Source organism: Falco cherrug, chromosome 6, assembly GCF_023634085.1.
Source record: "Falco cherrug isolate bFalChe1 chromosome 6, bFalChe1.pri, whole genome shotgun sequence".
NCBI classification, from domain to species: Eukaryota; Metazoa; Chordata; class Aves; order Falconiformes; family Falconidae; genus Falco; species Falco cherrug.
This window is the reverse complement of record NC_073702.1, coordinates 89,098,586-89,114,475: the sequence shown is the minus strand read 5'-3', so window position 1 is coordinate 89,114,475 and position 15,890 is coordinate 89,098,586. Positions and strand designations below refer to the sequence as shown.

The following is a 15,890-nucleotide window of genomic DNA, read 5'->3' as shown; positions in this document are numbered from 1 at the left end:
ATATGCCCTCCACGCTCCTTTCAACCTCCACCCCAACATATATCCGCATAGTTTACCTCCAATCATGGGTGGTTCTTTCTGTAGTGCAGTTCACTCAACCTCATTGCCTGCCTGGCATGACAGGAGTTTTTAGAAGACTAATGTTACAGGCTACTATAAGAAACTGTAAGAAAGCAGCTGATAATTGTCACAGTTCCATTAAAAGGTGAGTGTGCCTCAGAGAGCACAAGGGTTTCCTAGGGGACTGGAAAATCTGGGATCAAGAAAACAGTTTTACTTGTTACAGATCATCCGAGCAAGTTTCAGGGCAAATTTAGATCTTTCCAGCAACTCAGGGTTCCTTTGAAAAGGGGAACTTCTTTCTTCTGCTACTTCCATATACTGCCCAATTTTAAAAATAACATTAAAAGAAAATAACCCACATTTGCACTTTTCTCTTTGTATTTTGTTGTATTAAGAATAAAAATTTTATTCTAACTTTACTGGAAACAGAAGCTGTCAGATGAAATCCAATACATCTCACTGGTGTAGAAGCAAAGTAAACAGCCCGTGGTTCCCAATAATTACACAGACAGAGACTCCTGTCATTCAATGCCACTTAAAACTCTGTTCCAGAGTGATATTAATGAGAAATTCCTCCTTAAGCCCACTGCTCCTCAAAATACTGATCATGTTATACAGGTTGGGAACTTCAGACATTATATGGCTTTACGCACCAAGCGGAGCAGAGTACTGAACCTGGCCCCTTAATGTGGAAGAATAATGGTCTGAACTTGCCCAACGCAGGGATCTAAGCATGTTCTTAATATCACTGCAGCAGCTTGAATCCAGTCACTCTGATGTGGTGGTGGCCGCAGCCTCACTTGAGCTAGCGGAGCGCCCAGCCTCAGAGGGACACGTTAAAACCGAAAACTCACTCTCTGATGACTTGACAGCTTCTTCAGTCCTTTCAACCCATCTTGCTCCTTGTCACAACTTAAAACCATTTCTGAAGAAGACCAACGAGGCTGTACCTACCAGCTGCCCGATGCCCCTGGAGACCACCCCCAGCTCCCCCTTGGGAAATGCCCCTCAAATCAGCCCTTCCCCACCCAGGAATTCCCCTGTGTGCTGGAGGAATCTCCCAGCTGCAGGTCTAGCATGTCTTCACAGCTCCTCCTGGCCACTTTACAATGACACTGAGCATCTGACACATTCACCAGGAGCCACCAGCAAAGCCAACATCACACAAAATGCAGTTTCTATTCTGCACAACAACGTGCCATTTAATACCCACGCAGCCACGAGACGGAGGGTAGGGACCCCTGCTGTGGCTGCTGCTGTACACGCAGCAGGACATACAGGCCCACGTCCACCGCAAAACTTCTGCTGTCTCCCAGCCACACATTCGCTTCGGCCTCTTTTGCTCGACTTCAGCACACCCAATGGCAGAGTGAGCACTGCATTTACAAGGCCTTCTTTGCCCACTTGTGTGAAGCATCAGCATTGTTATCTTATTTTTTGTCAGAGTGTTTGCATTGGTAATGCTGAACAAACCTGAATCCTCCGCTACAGCAAACAGAAAAATTGTCTTTGTTTATAAAAGAATTAAAGAACCAACACATGTTGAGGGTCTCTCCCCACTTACAAAAACCAGATGCTTCTTTGTGACAGCACAGTTTCTCTGACTGATAGAAGTTTAACAAATAAAACAAGTGGCAGAAAACATGCAATTATATCCCCCTGAAGAAAGTGAGCGCTGTTCTCAGATCGGCAAATTCCATTTCCTACAAACTAGTAATTAGCAAAGTGTTCATCTACACTAAAGATCTTTGCTTACTGCCAACCTGCTTACACTTAAGCTGGACCTTGCTCTCTCCTTTGGAACACTCCTGATCTTTGGACTTGGTAACTGAAAGCTGCCATTTCTGGTACCGATTTGTGTGCGTGTTCATGTTAAGGAACTGTTGCAACGGGAGCTGTCTCCTCACGAGCCAGTTACACATACAAAGCAGAGTTAAAAGAAGGTGTCTCTCTTACTACCCAGTCCTTACAAGAAGTAGAGCACCAGAAGACTACTTACACTTTCAAAGTACTGCATTCTCCTTGCTTGACAGATTACATTTTAAGATGTTACATAAAAGCAAAAATAGTCACAAGTATTTTGGATCACCTGTCTAGTGTTAGCACTGCCAGAGATGAACTATGCCAGGAGTGTTTTACAACAGCGCGAAAAAAGTCAGGGTTCCTACAAATTTTTTTTCCCTATGAATTATTTATTGGAAAAATAAAAGCATCTTGTGTAAATGATGGCAAAATCCTTCAAACCAGACATCGCATAAGATTGTTGCACCTCATGAAAGCTAAAACAAAATAATTTAGAATACGAAATTTGAGGCTTTCCTTGATATTAGGGCATTACCTCAAACTCCTTGATGCCTCTCAGGTAGACAATTACAAGTGCTTAGATTATTTATATTATTTCCACCAAAACACTGAGTGGCTTTCATTATTTCATCTTTCCCATTAAAAAGAGCAGGTGTATAAAGGAATACAATTACAATTCTTTATAAATCAGCACCTACAGACATATTTAATGCTCTTTAAGACTGCTTCATCTACAGACAAAACCTGAAGTACCTACAGCTAGCAAGTTTCTTTTTGTTTGTTTTTAATCGGCTTCAGAGAAAAAGAAATCAGCTTGACATGAAAATCAAAGCTGTGTTTTAATATGCACGAAGTCTAGCTCATTTGTTAACAGTCCAATCCAGTTCCTGCAGAAAAGAAGTGGGTGGTTTTTGCTACCAACTTAAATGGAAGTAGGATCAGTCACGAAAGGAGGAAGATCCACAGCTGCTACGTTAGATGCTGCAATACTTCCCTGGACAATGGAAGTATTCCCTAGGACATGCTCTCAGATACCTGCCTGGCAGCACAAACTGCTAATCCTCCTCCCATCTCTATCACCACCACTAGCTCACTTTGTCAAATCAGACACCAAAGATACCATCTTATTATGTAAAAATGTATGCATTTTACCTTGAAGCAGAAAGGGCTACTTTCAATTTAGCCTGCTTAATCAACTGCTTAATTTCTTACAGCAATTTAAGCAGCAGCAGGAACTTTTCAGAAAACATAATTCGTTTTTACAGTTCATTTTACCATGTGAAAGCTTCCTGTGCACTTAAATGGAAACTGAGGTGCCTCTGTCAATTTTGTACCCTGTGAGAAGCCTGTAAGACACAGGCACCTTCATTTGTGCAGGTGAATCCCTAAAAAAAAAAAAAAAAAAAATCAGAATAAAAAGGTAGGAAGTGTCATTTCAACTCACAGAAACAGAAAAACTCTTTCCTCCATTTGAGAGACAAGCATAAAACTGATGTTAGGGGGCGGCCAAACCCTCTACCACCATTGTTTGTGCAATAGCACATTCTATGGTGGCCAAATCCAGCACCCACTGACGGCAGCGAGAGCCACCCTGCTGACTTCACTGGGCACTAGCTGAAAAAGCCTGGACTTTTCTCATCCTAAGACCTCTGGACTTGTCTGAACAGACTGTCACACGCAACAGGTCTGGCATGCTCTGCTGAAGTTTGGGTAAAAAAAAGGGGCTCACAGCCCCCCCAGATGGAGGGTGAAACGGGCAGATTCAGTGTATTTTACACCAGCAGCCGACCCGTAGCTGTAAATCAGCCACCAAGGGTCCCAGGGGACAGCACACAAACCCCTCCACGGATTTTCAGCAGAAGTGGCCATGGGTTTTCCAGCTGTGCTTCACAAAATGCAAGCAGTGACAGCAGGTAACTGCACTCCTATTTTCATACTTAACGAGAACTTAGCTTTCCAGATCCTGATACACTGACATGAGTAAAGCTCTAAATGAAAGCAGCATCCCAAAACGCTATTTATTTCTTTTTAAAGCATTTCCTCACCCTGAGGGAAATCGCAATAAACAGTTTTTTTCACCACGGCTCCTAAAAGATGAACCATCCTGCTCCAGAAAGCCCCCCCGACGCCTGTTCCTGCGTGCTGGCGGGGCTCGCTATGGCTCAGGGTCACAGGCTGATCCCGGCCCTAGGGCCGCCCCGGCACCAACCCGGGAAGGGTCCGGCCGGGGGCCAGGCGGGTCCTGCCCAGCCATATGTCAGCTTTGCTCCAGCGGAGGGAAAGTGTGTGCCCCCCCCCCCCCGGCCCTTTCAGTTCTCCCGGCACTACAGCACACACTTCTAGGGGTACCCGAAAGTCCCCGCTCTTGCCGGGGAAAACGGAGCAGAAGGCGGTAGCCTGTCGGCTTCGGGGGCTCCCGGCGCTCAGGCGAACTTACCGCTGCAAAGCCGGTTCCTCCAGCCGGAGGAGCCCGGCTCCTGCGAGCCCGGCAGCCCCGATGAAAACTCTTATGTCCAACTAACACGCACCTGCTCGGGGCCGGGATCCCCCCGCATCGCCGTGAAGCTGGGAGGGGGGGGGGGGGGGGGGGGGGCGGTTAATGGTATTTTAAGAGCAACTCCACGGCTCTCCTCCTCTGCTCATCTCAGCACGATCCTCCCCAGAGGAGAGGGGGAGGACACCCGCCCCGAGCACGAATTTAAAGGCAGAGATAAAACGCGCCCCGCCAGCTCGCAAAGCTGGGGGGGAGGGTAGGGGGGGAAATCGCGGCCCCCTGCTCCCCCCGAGCGGCACGCCGCTCCCCGCAGCCCCCAGCCCCACTCACCACATGCAGCTCCACCTGAGAACTAAAGCATGGAGGGGGGGAGGTCGCGAACTCTCGCCCTAGAGCAGCTCCATATGTCGCTCCCTCGCCGCGCCGCTCCGGGGAGGGGCCGGGTGGGATGCAGAGGGGGGGGGAGGAGGAGGAGGAGGATGGCGGCGGCGGCAGCGGCAGGCGCAGGCGGCGTGAGGATTTAAGCCTCCGCTCTGCCCCGGCGGCTGCGATCACGCAGCATTATACAATGGAGGAGGAGGAGGAGAGGGAGGAGGCACCAGCCCCGGCTCCCAGCACTTGCCGCCAGCACTGACGACAGGGGCGGCTCCGGCGAGCTCCTCGCCCTCCGGCCCGCGTCAAAGCTCCGCCTCGGCCCCGGCCTGCCCCCCCCCGCCCCCGCCCCTCCCCCGCTCCCCCCGCCCCGCCGCGGCTCCCCGCGCTGCCCACGCGTGCCTCTGCCCCGGGCCCCGGGCGGGCGGCGCGGCCCCGCAGAGCGGCCGCCGGGGCTTCCCCGGGGAGCGCCGGGGCCCCGGGCCGGGACAAAGGCGGGTGCCAGCGCGCCCCGACCGCAAATATGACAAGTATCCCTGCTATCCGGCGGCGGGGACCCGGCCGGGGCACCGGGGGGGCTCGGTTGTCCCGGCCAGCCCGGCCCCCCGCGGAGCTGCCCCCCCGGCCGGGCCGAGCGGGGCGGGGGGTGCCGGCCGCCCCCGCCTGGAGCTCACCTGGGAGCCGAGGCCGGCAGCCGCCCCCCTCCGCGGATCCTCGCTGCTAATTCGGGCTGTGCGGATACCGCTGAAGCACAGAAATGAGGCCAACGGAGATGTTCGAGCGCACGAAGACTGGGGGGGGGGGGGGGGGGGGGGGGGGGGGGGGGGGAGCTCGGCACCAGGCGCTATCTGGAAAGACGACGATTATTTTAAGTTACCTCCATGATTTGTGTTCCGAAAGGCACTGCAAGCCCAGCCGGTGCTGGAACGGCGATTCCAACAGTCTTGGCTGCAGCCCCAGCAGCATCTCGGCTCATTCTGCCTTTCATGTTCCACTAAACCGGTTGTACTTCGTGACAATAAAGCTTTAAGACCTAACATAAAGGCGATTATTAGTCGTTAATATCACGACTCATTTAGGTATTATGCTCGAAATGGTCTGTAATGATTTGCGATCCATCAAGCTGATGGCCTTGTTAGAAATTAAGTTCCATTTTCAGCTAGAAAACCCAAAAGGAAAAGTAGGATACTTTTAGAGGAAGATCTCTTTAACCTGAAAATTATACCTGTCAAAATCCACAAAGAAAAAAAAAACAATTAAAATAGTGAATCTGCCTTAACAGGAAGAGATTAAGTGATGATTTTATGGATTCCTAAAATTATTATCGAAAAGACCCCATCTAACTGAGTTTTAAATACCCATACTGGTATTCCAACTAATACTCTGAAGTCACTGAAACAGGAGGAAAGGGCGTCAGATCTAAAACCCACCGTTTGACTTTGCCAGTTCTTGAGGCCTTGGCACACTCTCCCCTTCCACCGCACCACCACCCATTCCTTTCAGGAGATCCAGCTCTCTCACCCTCTCTCTGCTGTGCAGAGGTAGCCCTGAACCAAATTTGCAAAGCAAATCACGAACCATTCCTTCACCTGAATTTTGACAAGTGACTTGCGAATTGCTGAGGAAGTAGCGAAAATTAAACCAGAACTTTCCCTGGCTAGATACTTTGCAGCAGCAAGGTACTGAAATTTGGTCCTTCTACTCTGGGAAACCAAGTCCTTTCTTTTTTGTAGAAATTACAAGAGTCAATAATAATAATGAAAAAAATCACTAAAAAGGAACATACCCATTTTCTTTAGGGCTTGAGTGGTACCAGCCTACCCAAAACCCACCAGAATATTTGTAATATTTGCAACATTTTTTACTGGGGTTTTTTTGCATGCATATCCACTGAATGTCAGGGGCACATTCTGCCCTCCTTTACACCAGATTTGTAACACAGCAGGATCGGCCTTGCGTAATTGTGCTGCGGATGCACCCGGCCGAGCAGTGCCTGCCTTCCGGAGCTCAAAGTCCGCAGCAGGTTTACAGTCCCTGTGCCTGGGTGTGTGCACACTATCACTGGCACCATGGGCATACCCACAAACATTTGCTAAATAAGCAGCTGGGCTCCAGTCCGATATCCACAGCTCCAATCTTGCCATGTTATGCTCGGTAGTAAAAGGCCTGAGCCTTTTAAACTCAGTATCGTCTGAGTTTTAAATGCTTCTGACTTTGTTAGGTTGCTCCAATTTTACACTAGCATAAGAGAAAACTCACCGCCCCTTCTGTTTCCTACTGTAACTCCCCTGGGCCTTTCTTGGCAGGAGTTTTTAGTCACGCTGTAACTCAGATTGTTCCTCCAAACACAAACTAGTACAACCTGCATCCACACTCAGAAGCACTCTCAACTGAGCACAGGTCACGATACAAATAGATACAAGCAAAGCCTCTTCCTCCGTTTTGTGCACAGCAGAGGCTCCGTTGCGGCGGGACAAGGTTAGGCTAGGCAAGGCAAATAATCCTACCGCCACGGCTCCTCACATTGCCTCGTGCCTGATTTAATGAGGCCTTCCTGGCCTCCTCAGAAGCTCTGCTCTGCAGCTCCCAAGCAATCTGACCAGAAGGTGTCTGCAAGGCCCAAATGCAGTTTGCCTGAACACGTTAGTAAGCGCAGAGGAACAGCCTGCAACTGAGCACAAAATGCTGTACAAGGAAGTGTGTCAGCAGAGGCTTCCAGAGCCTGCAGGAGCGAGGGGAAGAGGTCTGTGTGTCTGCAAGGAGGAGCCACCCAAAACGCATCCCATTTTGGAATGGTACATGCAAGGGCCTCCCAAGGAGCAGCAGCACAGAGGTTAACTGTGCAGTCGTAGCCTTGACACAGGCCCTCGAACTGCTCACACATGAGGACACAAACTAAAAGAGAAGGAACCAAACTGCATTTTTCTACAACGGTACTGACTTGACATGGACCATAGGCTAAGCATAGCCTTGTCTTTGAGCACGGATGGTCAAAGCTTGCCTGACTGAGGCCAGGTCTCCTGCAGATCCTTCAAAAACCGTCCTGTGTTAAAGATAAATAAGCAAACACACAGAAATCAAGATTAGAAAGGTTGGGGGGGGGGGGGGGGAACAGACACCAGACTTCATAGGGCAATTCATTAGACTGCCAGGTAATCTCTGCCTACACGTGTGCTAATTAGGAAAAAGAAGCAACATTTGGTGTGCTGAAACATCAGCATCCCTCATGTTTTTCAAAAAAAAGCAGCAGTGAACTGCCTCCTATGTTTCTAATTGCATCCTTGGCCTTTTTCTTTCTAACTGCAGCACACATTAATACAATGAGATTTCATCAGGCAACTGTACAACACATCTTCATTTTCTCCTGGATGTTTTTGCTTCAGTACATGCAGGAGCTGGCAGGCAAGTAACTAATACCGCCTGAAGAGAGACAACTTTTTGCAAATAAAGACCCCATCAGCACAGTAACTTGGGAAAAGCTAAGCACGGGGCCTGCCTACAGCCAAGGATGCTCGTTCCACTAAAGCAGTGCTCCCCACCGAGCAACACAGGTCCTCATGGGTAAGAAGCAAGCACACTACAAGCAAAGGTGTGATTAAACATCACCGAGACCTTCATGCCATCTCCGTTTAGGCCAGCTCAGACATCAATACTGACCTTCTGGAGCAAGGCCCTTTTCATTGAAAGGCTCTGCCACAAATAAAAGCAAGCTCCTCAAAAAAAACTGGGGTGCTGCATTACTGCAGTCTGCATCTGTACATTAGCAGGGAGGGAGCTGCACCTGTGAGGTGGGGCTGCTTTCCTTGAGATTTCAATTGCTTTTCTTCTTTTTTTGCTGGTGCAACTCTTCACTGCAGCAAGGCTACCCCACACGTCCCAAGGCACAGAGAGAAGTAGGCTGTTAAAAATGAAGGAAGGAATGTTTCCCCCCCCTTCACACTCCAATTTTAGCTCTTCCCCCCCCCCCCCCTTCATTTTTTGCTTTGGTTCATAGTTTTTCTCCTTTAATGTTTTTGTGGCAGTAGGAGAAACTCCGTTCCCTAGAATGCATAATATGCTTAATTATCATTCTCTGTTAGTTCTCTAGGAAAAAAAAAAAACTACAGGAGAAATCAGTTTAATTAATGAGTATGACCAAATGCAGCCTTAGTTCTAATGCAGTATCATATATTATATGTCCAGTTGGGCAGTTGATCTTACTTGGGTAAAATGAACAGAGATGCAAAAAACCATGGAGCTCATGAATCAATATTCTGAGTGCAACTAACCCCTTTTGTATAGTTATTCTAAGCCTTCCTACAGATTTCGATGCCAACGTCTGTTCCCAAATACTGCTTTTGGCTTCAGTAACGCAGGATTGGGCCCGTGCAGTCCAGTAATAGAAAGCTGTTGCTTGGCAGTACCAAGGGTTGAACCACATGGTAAATTCATTAAGTAATTAAGAAAAAAAACCCTTAACTCCAAGATGGCTCTCAAATAGCCATACCCAGTAAAAATCCCCAGTGCATGTCAAGGACAAAGGTGGCAAGGTTTCGTCTGAAAGTAAGACTCAGTGATTTAGAGGCTTTTCAAAAGGGCTACTCTTCGCATATTAAATTATTAAGGAAATATTATGGAACAGGATTATCAGGAAAGGAAAAAAACGCAGTGTGCATTAGCTGGCTTAGTCAGAGGAGGTTTTGCTGCATTCCTCTTGCACAGAGATGACTCCCTCCCCCTGTAATTCCCTGTGCACTCCCAGTCCTCTGGAGACTGCTGGTGTGCATCATCCTCTCTCCAGCTGAAACACTCTGTCCTCTGAAAGTTTCAGGCTGCCTACCATTGCTGTGTGTCTTCTGACATCTTTCTGTCTTTTAATAAACATCTGTGTTCTTTCTCAAATCCCATTCAGGCTCTATCACCTGCAAGATGTGCCTCATTTTTGACCCAGGCCAGACTGTTCACACTGACGCCGTCCACATGGCACACAGGCTCCTAAAACAGTCTCCCCTTTCTGCTTTTCTTCTCGAGACACAGTGGATTGTACTTTGCATTGAGCTGAGTTTCAAACAAATTTAGGCTGCTTTTCTCTCCCTTTCAGTGTTCAGTCTCTATCACAAGCACAAGTCATTCTTCTCTGGAACACTTGGTTACTTCTTTGAAGAGAGGCTACGCTGATGTCCTGATATTCATCTCATACTGGGGGCAGTGGATTAAGAGGGAAAAAAATAATATCTGCAGATAAAACCAAAGGCTCAGTTTAACAACCAAGGAGGGAATACTTTAAACAGAGAAAAAACACGGGGGGGGGGGGGGGTGGGGGGGTGGATACAGAGAGATGGGCAGTCTTCAGCCTAATTAACCACTGGTGTAAACAGATGTCGCTGCAATCAAGCCAGAAGACTTCGGCCACCCACTAGTCTCGAGCACAAACCCAACATGAGCCTGAAAAATCTTAACAGCATGGGGCTGTCAAAAATGTGAACCACACACACGCTTCAATACAGAGGTCGCCACCATCTCCCTTATGCTGATGGACTACCTGCTCCTTGTTTACCAAGGGAGAGCAGCTCTGCTGATCCGGCTTAGCACATGCGCTGCACATATAACAGACCTTTTCTGAAGCAAAGCTACTCCAACAGAGCGCTGTGTGAAGCCATGCATTTCTGGAGTGCAGATGCCCCCTGCACTCTTCTTAAACACTCTTGAAACCTGCAAAAGGCCTGGCTGCATAGGTAAGCTGGAATATGTTTAGCACTGCTCAACCTTGCTGAGATGCCAACGGCTTGATAGACCAAATGGGGCCACAAGTAGGGTGACCAGAGGTTTCTAGAAGTGCATGTTCCTGCTCAGATTTGTCACATTAAAGCATCGTACAACAGTTGCAATGTGAGGCTGGGAGGGCAAAACCAAAACAGTGTTGTGGCTATGGTGTTGATGTAGGGTGTCATATAGCATTGCAATATGTTATATAGGACTTAAATACCATGTCACTGGAGTTTAATGTGTTCATGCTCAGATGCATTAACCAGAGAGGAGGGGAAAGAAAAAAAAATAAAAAACCCCACAACAGAACTATTTCAATTCTTATCTACATGAAAACAGGATTCAATACAAAGACATCCAAATGAATGCTTCCACCTTTAGCTGCTTCTGCTGGCTGGAATACAACCTACACAGCACGTTTAACACCATTTGGGGGGCTTGGGCATGGCATTTTATTTAGAACTAGTTTCTGTAGCTTCTTAGAGCCACTAGATTCAAGCAATGCTTACAACAAAGATAGAGGCGTTTTCAAGGTAAATTGGCAATGATAAATCCCTCCTCTGTCCCATGTACAAAATTCTTTACAGACTACGTTTATCTGTACTCCTTTCACAGAGGTTTCTGAGGGTCTAATTTTAAGTAAACAGTGAGTGACCTACACCACTTCTTAAAAAACCCCACAACAACCAACCACTAAAACCCCCAAAACAACAAGTTCCAATAAAACAGAAGTTGAATCTGTAGGGCCAAATATAGAAGGGGGGGGGGGGAATGGAGCTGGCAAAAAACCTAGCACAAGAACATCAAATGTAGCATAAACTCCCACTGCCATTCTGTTCCACTACAAATAAAAGAAGATCATATAGAACTCAACTCATTGAGTCAACGCAGTGAATGCACAAGTCTTTCTGTTTTAACCCTTCACAAAATGTGTGATTTCTTAGATTATATGTAGAAGAGATTTAAAAAAAGAAAAAAGAAGAAGAGTGAATGAGTACATCATATGCTTTTACTGACTATGCCCGTGGTAATGATTCATTTTGCCTCTCTACATTCCCTCGTGCTAGCATGGGTAAGAGTCAGCAAAAGCTTGTACTGTATATGCAGGTAAACAGACTGTGGGTGAAGTATGTATTTCTCAATTCTGCCTAAAACCACCCCTGTAACGGTCAGAAAGGCATTTTAGCTTTCTGAATAAAAAGGGAACTGCACAAGTTAATTTAAGTTCTCCTCTAACCTTTTTTATGCTCTCTCACTTTAAAGGAAGCTGTTCATTTTTAGTGACCATTAGCCAAAGGCTAAAAGAGGTTTACACCTAATTAGTATTCCCAAGCAAAGAAGAAACACTAAATCACTGCAAACCCACCCAGTATTTAGGGTCTACCAACAGGACAAAGAAAAACCCTGAAAATCCACTACTTCTCATCAAGGTCTGTCTTTCCCTTCCTTTCACACCTCTAATGCTTGCTTTCTTCCTCCCACAGGGGCTTTGGGGTGCTAATGTCCTTGAAATGGGGCAGGGGGTCTGGAAGAGGGAAGAGGCAGATCTCCTGCCTGGTCACTCCCATCTCACACACAGCATGTGTAAGAATGGGAGGGAGAAGAAAAGAGGGGGTGGGATGATGTTGTGGACAGGATGGCACAGACACTGCATGTGGCACACTGCTGCTTCCCAAAGCCCGTAGCAGCTTTCTGAGACAGCCACATGCAGCTCTCAAACAGTAATAATGCTCCCTTTTTTTACCTTTAGCCCTAGCGAGGGACCAAAGCAGAGACATGATGAGAGTACAGAGGGGAACAATCCAAGGGAGAGGAGTAGACCCCGAGAAACCAGGAGGAACAGCTGCATCCCCATCGATGGTGCTATTAATGAATCCAGGGCATTCTCTGGTTTGACCCCTGGACAGCCAGGAGAAGAACATACCACAAGGAGTAGCACTGAGGCTCTCCCTGCTTCTTCTCCCATCCATGAACTTTCCCAGTACAAAGGGATGGGCAGAGGGCTCCCACACTCCTCTTTCTTTCACAGAGAGATCACCTGAAAAGAGGTTAAGCTTTACAAACCAGCTTCTCTCAGCTTTATTTGTTGAAGGGAAGATGGGAATGGCTGTCTTGAGCCGTAAATCTTGTTCCACGACCTGCCTGCCAGGGCAGCCAGCAGCCTGGTGTCTCACAGAAAGGCACCAGCCTATCTGCCACGGCTGGGCAGGAACCGGCACCCTCTGCGAGAAGCTCACAGCCAGGGGCCAGCCACGTCAAGGAGGGATGATTGCCCATCTGCTATACCTCATGCCCCAGAGCACTCTCTAATCACCCACACCCAGAGGACATCCCTAGTGTGATTCCTGACAAGCAAAAAAAGTCATAATAAACCCTAGTTACTTTGCTTGCTTACCTGCACCTATAGTCCAGTAGTGTAAACCTTTCACGTGGGCTTTTTTTTTTTTTGCTAATTCCTCCCACTCCCAACTCTTTTGCTAACTGTCCCTTACTCTTAACTGGATGTTCAGGCCCTGCCATAAGAGCAAAAGAAGTTAAGCAGATGACAAAGTGCTAACCATTCGATTCCATACACATACCCAAATACTATTCCCATGCAGGTCAGCAGACAGAAACCTCTTTTTGCTGGCAGTGCTCTTCAAAGGAAACTTTCTCATCTGAGCAGCTGGGAAAGTGCAAGTGCATACTCCTCCTCTAGTTGTGGGGTGTGTACAAAGAGCTGCCCCCCAAGAATGCCGGTGCATTGCTCTTAACCAGCAAGAAGGGACACCTGTCATTTCACGGGTTTGTTTTGGTTTTAAAACCAGAACAACCTAAACCAAACCACCTCTGTTAGAGAAACATTGTCTTCCATGAGATGTTCAGGTGAAAGACCTCAGACTCCCAACTTACGGTTTTTTTCTAGATGTCAACAGCTGATGTGAGCGAAATCATGAGAAGGAAATGCATTTGTTCTGAACTTTTTTCTTTCATTTAGCAAAGATTCCCCTCAAATAAATGGAAGCAGGGAGATCTTGAAATAAGCCCTAGGAAGTTTTAATCACACTTTCTTCTTGCAAGCGAGCCGTCATTCAGTAGCTAGGTGGTTCTAAATAAAGAACTCTAGTCAACAACAGGAAATAACTCCCACAGAAAAAAAGGGCAGAATACAAACTCTCAGCAACTCTCGTACATAGCTCACAACGGCCTTTTGTTCCATGCACATTAAGTCCAAAATCTTTACTTTTCAGAACATGTTCCTGCTCTAAGTAATTAAAACTTTTTTTTTCTTGTCACAACTACGGATCCCTTCCCTGCCTTTCTCCCCAGTCACATTTAAGAGTCAGAAAACCACAAGCTATTCCCATTTCATAAGTAAGGACATTCTAGGAACACCGCATGATGACCAGGATTTTCAAAAGTTACTGATGGTGGTTTTTCCTCCTTTTTTTCCTCTTTTTTTTTTTTTTTTTTTTTGACAGGGGGAGGTGCACTGTTGTGTCATCAGCTGCAAACAGTTTACATCCTTCTTAACGTTCAGAAACCACTGCATGTTCAGAAAGTACAGAGCACCTGGTCTGTGGGGAGGAGGATAAAGGAGAAATCACCCATCTCTAGCCACTTTTTTAAAAACTGTCTAGAATCATCAGCTTTTAAATTACGTAAGACATCACGGGCCAATGCCTGCAAACATTACCAGCAAAGACCACCTGTCTTCTCCTGCATACAGTCTTCCCAAATTCAGCAGCAGGGCCTGGCACTGGGACCTGACCCAGCCATAAGACAAGTGCCAGCCACGGGAAGCACTAGCTGTGCTTTGCGGAGGAAACTTTGTCAACCATGACCCCAAGAATTCTGGAGTTTTTACGGTTCAAATTAACCTACCTGGGTTGACGGGCTACTCCTGCCTTGACTGCACAGGTCAGGCAGATAGTACTACAGCATCCCTGCTGATTCCACTCCTCAATTCTTTTCCTCCTTCCAGCCTGTGGCTCATCCTCTTGGTAGGAAAACAGCAATCATGCCTGGCTACAGGAGAGAGCTGAGCTGTTAGCAAAGGTGGTTGGAGCTGAACGTGTTCAGCCTCTTCAGGCAAGAGAGTACAAGAAGATGCACCTTGTTCTACTCAAGACAAGGTGCTTTGACATGGTCTAGGAGGAAATCCTATCTAATATGGACTCAGGCAGAAGGGCAAGTAGGATAAAAGCCTTTAGAAAATACCAGAAAGCAGGCTGGGGACAAAAGCAGCACAGGCCAACCAGGGACAGAACATAAAACTCCAATTAACAAGAAACAGCCATACCAACGCTCAATGGATGAGAAAGCAAGGGAATATAAAGAGGAGAAGAGAAAAAAAGAACCACAAAATATAACACAAGAGTTTGTTCTGGTTAAACGTTAGGCTGTGAAACAGCATCTAAAGCTGCTTTCACAGGAGTCTGTCTATAGCCTATAGTGCTCACAATAGCTATACAAACCGCTCTATATTCTTGTAACAGAGCTTTCAGGAAAACCAGTATTAACAATCTGTGGGTTTTGTTGGTGTTTTGTGTGTGTGTGTTGGGGTTTTTTTTAAATTCCTTAAAGTTTTCACTGGTAGCCCAGTGCTGTCAACAACCAAACTCTTCCATTGAGTGTCATTTCAGAACATACCTCAGCCCTACCACAGCTTCCAATTTATGCTGAGCAAAGATGATCCCAGATTTCAAGAAAAGTGAAAGTCTCCTCTTCAACCTCAAAAAAACTTAACCTGAAATCCCTCTTAAAGAGGTAGAAGTGCTGCCTCAGTGGAGAAGTACAACTCCAAAATATGCATATTGCGGACTCGGGCCAGATTAATCTCTATTAGGAGGCAGCAGACACACTTCAGTTCGTAAGAAATGGAACAAGACTCCCTCCATACAAGGCTGGCAGTATCAGACCAGAAGACATGCTTCTGGCAACCTGGTTGATAGTCCACAAATGGGTCCCATTGCTTTGCTGGAGAAGTAACAGGGTTAGGGCTAGTGGAAAAAAAAAAAAAAAAAAAATGGAGATTGCAGGATCGATCACAACATACAGAAATGCGTAACTGAAATCCCTGAAACAATGCACTAGTTGACTCCATCTGGCTTCAAAAAAAGTGTGGTTTTGGTGTGCAGGGGGAGGGAATTTTAAGATGGCTGCTGCTCGTTAGCTGCCATGGCTAGGCCTCTGCAGAGGCAGAAGAGCTTCTTTGAGAACATGGCTATCATTTGTGTCAAGTATCTTCTGGAATACAAACATGCACATAGCAGATATTAGTGGGCATCCGATTCCAGCATCCCTCCATCAAATCACTTGATGTGGCTCTGTCACATTACAACCTAACTGTAAAATCAATTTCCCTTTTAGAAATAAGTCCTGTTTGAATTATACAGCTGCAAGAATCAAGGTTACAGGTCCAGACTGGATT

General features: G+C 46.9%; 1 protein-coding gene across 4 annotated transcripts in view; it reads right to left on the bottom strand.

Annotated features, from left to right (window-relative positions):
- SERTAD2 (SERTA domain containing 2) overlaps positions 1 to 15,890 on the bottom strand; it is an 82,463-nt gene that overhangs the window by 15,893 nt on the left and 50,680 nt on the right. The window contains exons 1-3 of one of the 4 annotated variants that reach the window (XM_055714120.1): positions 4,691 to 4,999; positions 4,304 to 4,431; positions 3,142 to 3,251 (exon numbers count right to left, since the gene is read on the bottom strand). The exons of 1 other annotated variant lie outside the window; for it this stretch is intronic. The gene's annotated coding sequence lies outside the window, so the exon portion shown is untranslated. Of the gene's footprint in view, positions 1 to 3,141; positions 3,252 to 4,303; positions 4,432 to 4,690; positions 5,000 to 15,890 lie in introns of those variants that run through there. 2 more of the 4 variants (XM_055714122.1, XM_055714121.1) reach the window with 2 other exon arrangements.